Genomic DNA, 7,247 nt, shown 5'->3' with positions numbered 1-7,247 from the left:
GCACCACGCTCTAACCAACTGAGCTGYCACATAAGGAAATAAATACAGTGAAGTATCAGCTCAGCACGGTCCTACCGCAGGCTGTTCAAGCCTTGCAGGACATACACCATTATTAGCTTTTGTAAAGTAAAATAAAAGCTTAATTTGAAAAGCATATTSAGACGCAAAGCCTAAATTAAGTGCAAAAGAAAAGGATTCTTGTCTAAGTGTTGCAGAAGCTGGGGGTGGCAACTGGTCCTCCTCAGGTTTTAGACTCAAGCCCTATCTTCTCTTAGAGCACTTTGAACTGAGCACGCTGAACAAGCAGCAAGCAGCAATGAAAAATTCCAGAAAAGTCAATATGGAGAGGAGGAAAAATGCAGCATTCTCCAGAGAACAGTTATCTGTTGTAAAAGTAATCTTGCCTTTAATCTTAAAAAATAACAGATTTTTTTCTCCTTTCTTTGAGTGTAACAATGTTAAACAATTTATAATTACCTTTGGACTCAAAGCTGGCATGGAAAATTTCAGTCCAAGTGATGGAAGCTTGAGAAAGATAAAGACATTTGAGACAAAGTGAGTTATAGCTGCAAGCTGGTTTTCAACCATAACTCAGGCAGATGCAGCCATTCAAGGGTATCAAGCCCACYTTCTGTGATGGACATGAGCCAATATCCAATCTTGCCAATATGAGCAAGCCATGCTCAGTGAGGGTGTCAGAAGAGATGGACATACTGGCATGAAGACTTGCACTGAGCTTTCTTTTGCTGAGATTGCAGCTCTTTGACCTCTTATACCTGTCTAGTACTGCTGGGACCAGGTGAGGTCTGCACAGCATTAGTAATTCAGCACACGAAACACTGTACCCAAGCTGAAGAGCCCCAATACTTGGGTGCAGGGTGCTGTGTACGTGAGCGTACTTTCAGGAACAAGTTGCTACACCCATCCAGCTCTCYGACACGCACATGGACGTGCAGTGGATTTACAGCCCTGGGATTTATGTGCCACAGCGCACAGGGCGGTATACCTGTACTCATACTTGACTAACCATGAGCAGTTTGTAGAAAAGATTTGGCAGAAGGGGTATGTATCTGAGCTTCAGCTCTGATGTAACTCACAAAGCTGCAAGGAGCCAGAGGCTTTGTTTTAAACATGCAATTATACACACTCGTTCCATTTACCAAAGAAGAGAAAAGCTCTTCTCCAATTTGACACTGTCTGATGCATCTCGTACAATGGCAGCATCCTGTATACGAGCTAGTCAACATCTCCGGTCAGTTAAACTAAAAATATCCTCTAGTTTGTAACTTCTGTCTTCCATGTCCATTTGAAACTACTGGTTTTACTCTTAAACTGCCCAGAARCCTTTGGGAGCATTTGGCAGGGTTTCTATTTACCATTAATTTTATATTACTGTTCCACATTTYTCCTGTTGAACCTTACTTTTATATTACTGTTGCACATTTTTTTGCTTTCTTAAGACATGTTCAATATGCTTAAAGGCAGCAAGAAGTACAATTTCTAAAAGTGCAGCTGRTAGATAACAATGATCTCTACAGGCTGACTCTTGGGTGTCCTGATAGAGTAATAAAATGAGTGATGTTATGGGCATCCATGGAGCCCTAGCTATACAATTTTGTCCTCCTTTAGATGATTTTCCTGAGTAAAAGAAGAAAATTATATCTATATGTTCACATTATAGCAAGGACAAAGCACAAACTGGGTAATGCACATGCATTCCAGACATAATATTTCCAGAGTTGTCCTGCTGCTTGTACTTCCTTTCTTATATATTTCTTCAGTATACATTGTTACCTGAATAGTTTGTCTAGTTTAGGTTGGATTTTTCTTTTTTCTCTTTTTTTCCCTCTTTTTTTTTCCTTACTCTTTCATTTGTGTGCTAGGTATTGCTTAGGGGAGACAACTCAAGCGGGAAGTATTCTGAGATGTCTTTTTATCTGTCTCTGTAAAATTAGCTTGAGAAGAACGGTGTTCTTTTTTTGCCTAAAAGAACTGTAAAGCAAAGCATCTTCCTTATACATTACTGGCATTAAAGGTTCTTCAGGCAAAATTAGGTCCTCTATTAAAAACTTTCTTTATTGAGTTTGCATGGGAGAAATAGAGTAAAGTTCAGTAAAAATTCTCTTCTCAATGCAAAAGAACATCTAGATCAGTCACAGCTACTATTTCTTTGCAGCATTAATGAGAGAAAAGGCAATAAAAATAAATTTTGTCACTCAGAATGAGAGAGAAAAGATCCACTGATTAGAAGAGATTTTTTTGTGTTTAATTAAGTAGTTACTTAATGAAGGAAAATGACACTTTAAATCTAAGTATCTAAGCCTGCAAAGAGTGTAGGAACACTGTAAGAGTCTGGTGTTTGAAAGTCTCCTGGCTTAGGACAATTACTCCCAAAGAGGTGGCCTCTCAGTTGTGCAGATGGAGACAGGGACTAGCAAGACTAGTCTTTGCCAGTAACTGTATAGTGAGGAAAGTATATTGGTGAGTATAACATAACTTTCTGTTACATGGGGACTACTGTTACATATACGTAATAAAAGCCTTCTCTTTTTTTCTATGAAACATTTTGGCAGAAAAGATAACTTTGTTTCAATGTATTTCAATTTTCTTAAATTTGCATGTCCAAAATCTCAACTATAAGAGTTTGGACATGAAAAAAAATTAAAACTTTTCAGCTGAAAATAGCACTTGAAATTTTTAGCCAAGTATTCCACCAGCTTAGATAATTGATGGCTATTATTAAAAAGTTTTCAAGTTTAGCTGTATTTTGGAAGGAAATTGCTTAATGAAAAGCACCTTCCTCAGCAAACATATTTTTCTGAGGAAAACCAAATCAGTATCAGACGCAAGTCTCTATACCCAACACAGAATTGAAACCAGACATTTCCCATAGGAACAGCCATTTCATCACATTTTCTGTTTTGACCAAGTGGATGTTTTTCTACACACAAGTGAGGGGGAAGTTTTATGAGTATTTTTCTGTTAGTTCTATCATTACTACTTACTCTTTATGTTACGACCATCTGTGGCCGGGATTACAACGCACCCCCGTGCAGTTTAGGCACCTGCCGGCTGGTCCYGGGGAGCAGAGGGACCTGCTGGCATTGAAACGAGCTCCCTTCCACCGCAGCTCCGTAAGCGTGGTCCTTGCAACCTTCTTTCGCTGCAGCTGCAGGGCTCATCGGGGAAATRGGCTGAACCTGATTTTTCAACCTATTCCCCAACTCCATGCTGGCCTCGCATGGAAGGCTGCAGGCAGCCACCTATCAGCACCCGCCAGCAAAGGGATTATGCATGGGCAGGTATTGAACCAGGCTGTGGCAGGGACGGCAGGAGGGGAGCCAAAGAGGAAAAGCAGAGGGAAGGAGAAGCTGAAATAAAGGAAGTACGTTTGAGCCAAAGTCTGCAAGAAAAGACGGAGTATTGCCTGAGGGTCTATTTTTGCCCTGGCTGACAAGATCCACTGTGTTGTTTGGGTAAGGATACCAGTCTTGGGGTTAGGAGGAGAGTGCAAAAGCACATTTTCAAAGAATCACAGAATCAGTGAGGTTGGAAGGGACCTCTGGAGATGATCTAGTCCAACCTCCCTGCTCAGCAGGGTCACCTAGAGCATGYWAGACAGGGTTGCATCCAGGTGGGCCTTGAAGATCTCCAGAGAAGGAGACTCCACCATCTCTCTGGGCAATCTGTGCCAGTGCTCTGTCACTCCCTCAGTGAAGAAATTCCTCCTCACATTCAGGCAGAACTTCCTGTGATTTAGTTTTTGCCTATTGCCTCTTGTCCTTTAGCATGGGACAACCGAAAAGAGTTCAGCCCCATCCCCTTGACACCCTCCCTTCAGATACTTATAGACATCGATAAGATCCCCCCCTCAGTCTTCTCTTCCCCAGGCTGAAGAGGCCCAGCTCTCACAGCCATTCCTCATACAGCAGGTGCTCCAGCCCTCTGATCATCTTCGTAGCCCTACACTGGACTCTCTCCAGTAGCTTCATGTCTCTCTCATACTGGGGAGCCCAGAACTGGACACAGTATCAAGATGAGGCCTCAGCAGTGCCRAGTAGAGGGGCAGGATCACCTCCCTCCACCYGCTGGCAACACTCTTCCTAATGCACTCCACGATACCATYGGCTTTCTTGGCCACAAGGGCACATTGCTGGCTCATGGTCAACCTGTCATCCACCAGCACTCCCAGGTCCTTYTCTGCAGAGCTGCTCTCCAGAAGGTCAGCCCCCAGCTTGTACTGGTGCCTAGGGTTATTCCTCCCTAGGTGCAAGACTCTGCACTTGCCCTCATTGAACCTCAGGAGGTTCCTCTCCACCCAACTCTCCAGYCTGTCCAGCTCTCTCTGAAGGGCAGCACAGCCCTCAGGTGTATCAGCCACTCCTCCCAGCTTGGTAGCATCAGCAAACTTGCTGAGGAGGCACTCTGTCCCCTCATCCAGGTCACTGATGAAGAAATTGAACAGGATGGGACCCAGTACTGAGTCCTGGGGGACGCCACTAGCCTCAGGCCTCCAACTAGACTCCATGCCACTGATGACAACCCTCTGAGCTCTGCCTTTCAGCCAGTTCTCAATCCACCTCACTGTCCACTCGTCTAACCCACACTTCCTGAGCTTCTCTAGGAGGATGTTATGGGAGACAGTGTCAAAAGCCTTGCTGAAGTCAAGGTACACAACGWCCACTGCTCTTCCCTCAACTACCCAGCCAGTCACCTATTCCACCCCAATTATCCCCCAGAAACCCAGGTATCCAGCTGCCTTYGCAGAGCCTGCAGCGCTGGGCCTCAAAGCACAGGTACAGGGCAGGCAGTATAAACCCTGCAGTTTCCTGTGATTTCACTGAGGCTCAGTGGCTGAAGACCTGGCTCTTCATGATAACAATTTGTGTGCTCCATTAGCTCTGTGAGAAGGGAGGACACCAAGGGACGAAGGCCCTGAAGAGACATCCCGTGAGCTGGGGCTGCCTCACATCCCCTGGACTTTTGCCACCAGCTCCCACTAGAATTTGTCTTTTAATTTGTGGCACAAGCCACAAATGGCTTGTGGCACAAGCTTTGGCAAACCACCTACCTTTTGTGCCAAAGTCTACCCATGTATGAACTGCAAAATGGTAAATGTTATCTGCTCCATAGGTCAAGGGAAGCCCATGGCATTTGGAAAGCTCTACAGATTTGCAAGTCTTCCAGTTGTTCCTTTGGCACATACAGATATATCTAGATATGTAAAGTACGCTGAGGTGCTGATGGCATTTCAGCAGTTCTGTATCCTACATATGATGTGGAGAATTTTTTGCCAGACATGCTTTGGCCCACAATTTCACTACCTGTGTCCTCCTTGGAAGTTACTATGTTATTTTGAACCCTACAAAAAAGAAAAATCTTCAACTTTTTTTGAACGTTTCTATCCATTTAATCCAGAACCGCTTAGTTCTGGCATGTCCACTGTGCAGCTTTACTGTGGAAGAGATGCGGAAGAAATGACAGACTCAAGAGCATAACGTGCAACTTCATTGCATCTGTGGCCACATAAAAGAAACTCCCCAAAGGCCCAAGGGCTGCATCTTGACTTACATAAATGCACCCGACTGTTGGGTCAGCACAGATCTTTTCCCCTGCTTCCATGACAAAATTAATTAGCTAAAAGAAAAACATTAACTCCTTTTTGTATTCTTATTCATATATGGTATTTTTTCCTAATGGTTAATTTTCTTTTTCTTGTTGCCTTCATCTTCCATACTTTCCCCTTCCTGGTGTTTATTCCATCCATGACCCTCTTACAATCTCCATTCCCCCAGCCATTAAGCTGATTATCTCTCTTTTTTTTTTTCCTTCTTCCCTGCCACTGCAGCCGTAGGCAATGTGGAAAAGCAGTGTTGCCATGCCAGACAGTGGCAAATCACGCTGTTAACGCCCGCCACGGCAAAGGCTGAGGAAGGACAAAACTTGCCTTGGGCTCTACAGCACACCAGGATCCGCCTTCCCGCACCTCGCAGCTGGTTATCGGTGCGGGCATCAGGGAGCTGCTGACCACAGCAACCAGCACAGCCCCTTCCCACGTGTCGGTTCCCGCGGCCCTGCCATGAGCTGGGTCGGGGAAATGCTCCGGCTGAGAACAAGTCTCTCCCAAAAGCTCTCTTTGGGGCTTCRGGGTGAGCCTGAGCTCAGAGCAGCTTCCTCCCCAGTCGGTGACGAGAAGGGTTCACCTCAGTAGGTGAGGGAATGGTACTAAAATTGTAATTAAAACACTCTTACTGCTCAACACTTATGGAGCAGGCTTTAAACGGATCAGGAATACCAACTCATCTTGCAGGAAACTTGGGGATATGGAGAGGCGGGTTGAAACGGTTTCCAAATYGGAGCAAATGTTGTAACTTCAAAATCATTCATGGATTAAACAACTGTCCCCAAGCTGGTTTGGAACCCATTTCACTTGGATAAAGTCTCCTYATTTCAGCTGAGCTTTTCTTTTATGCTAAATATGATGTGTTAGCTGGTATATTAAATACAAAGCATGTTAAAGATACTTTAATATCGAAAGAACATGAAATGAGAACATGATAAAGTCAAAACAATTTTTATCTTACATCAAAACAAAATGTTTTAATATTATTAAAATAAATCAAGAAAGTAAAAATGAAATGTTTTGACTTTTTCTTGTTAAAAATATTTGTCAGAACTGACACATTCTCGCAAAACATTTGGATTTTGACAAACAGAATTCTTTTTACAGAAGAATTGTTTCAGTGAGCTCTAATTAAAAACTGGCTAACTCACAGCTCTCAAAAAAATACTTGTCAGCGGTGAATGATGACTGTGTGTCACATATACGGCGGAAGGGATCGGTTCATGGCCCAGCGCTATTTGATATCACCATCTGTGATCCTGCAATGAACATAAAAGCACTTCTGACAAATTTCGAGGTAATAAGGAGTTTGGCAGAGTGGCCGGTGCCGTCATCGTGGGATCAGGATCACCTCGGGCAAACCGGTGGCTCAAAGGCAACRCAGGCTCCRGTACCGAAACGGGGAGCCCRCCTGGGCACGAAGGGGYTCCGACGGGGTTTATAATCRATAAATAGCTAACCACTAAGTGGASACTGGGGAGAAGTTAGCTAAYGGGGGAGCAATAGATGCGTATGGTGGCCAGGCACAGAAAAGTGCTGCGGGAAAAGTATTTATAAGCTACTATGTAACAGTTTGGTCAGTTTAGCCTGTCAAAAGGAAGATTGAAAGTGCTTGGGATGAGGG

The sequence above is a fragment of the Rhea americana genome, unplaced genomic scaffold (assembly GCF_003343005.1).
Source record: "Rhea americana isolate MKP2758 unplaced genomic scaffold, rheAme1 scaffold_9, whole genome shotgun sequence".
Lineage (NCBI taxonomy): Eukaryota > Metazoa > Chordata > Aves > Rheiformes > Rheidae > Rhea > Rhea americana.
Note: the sequence above shows the minus strand (reverse complement) of the source record.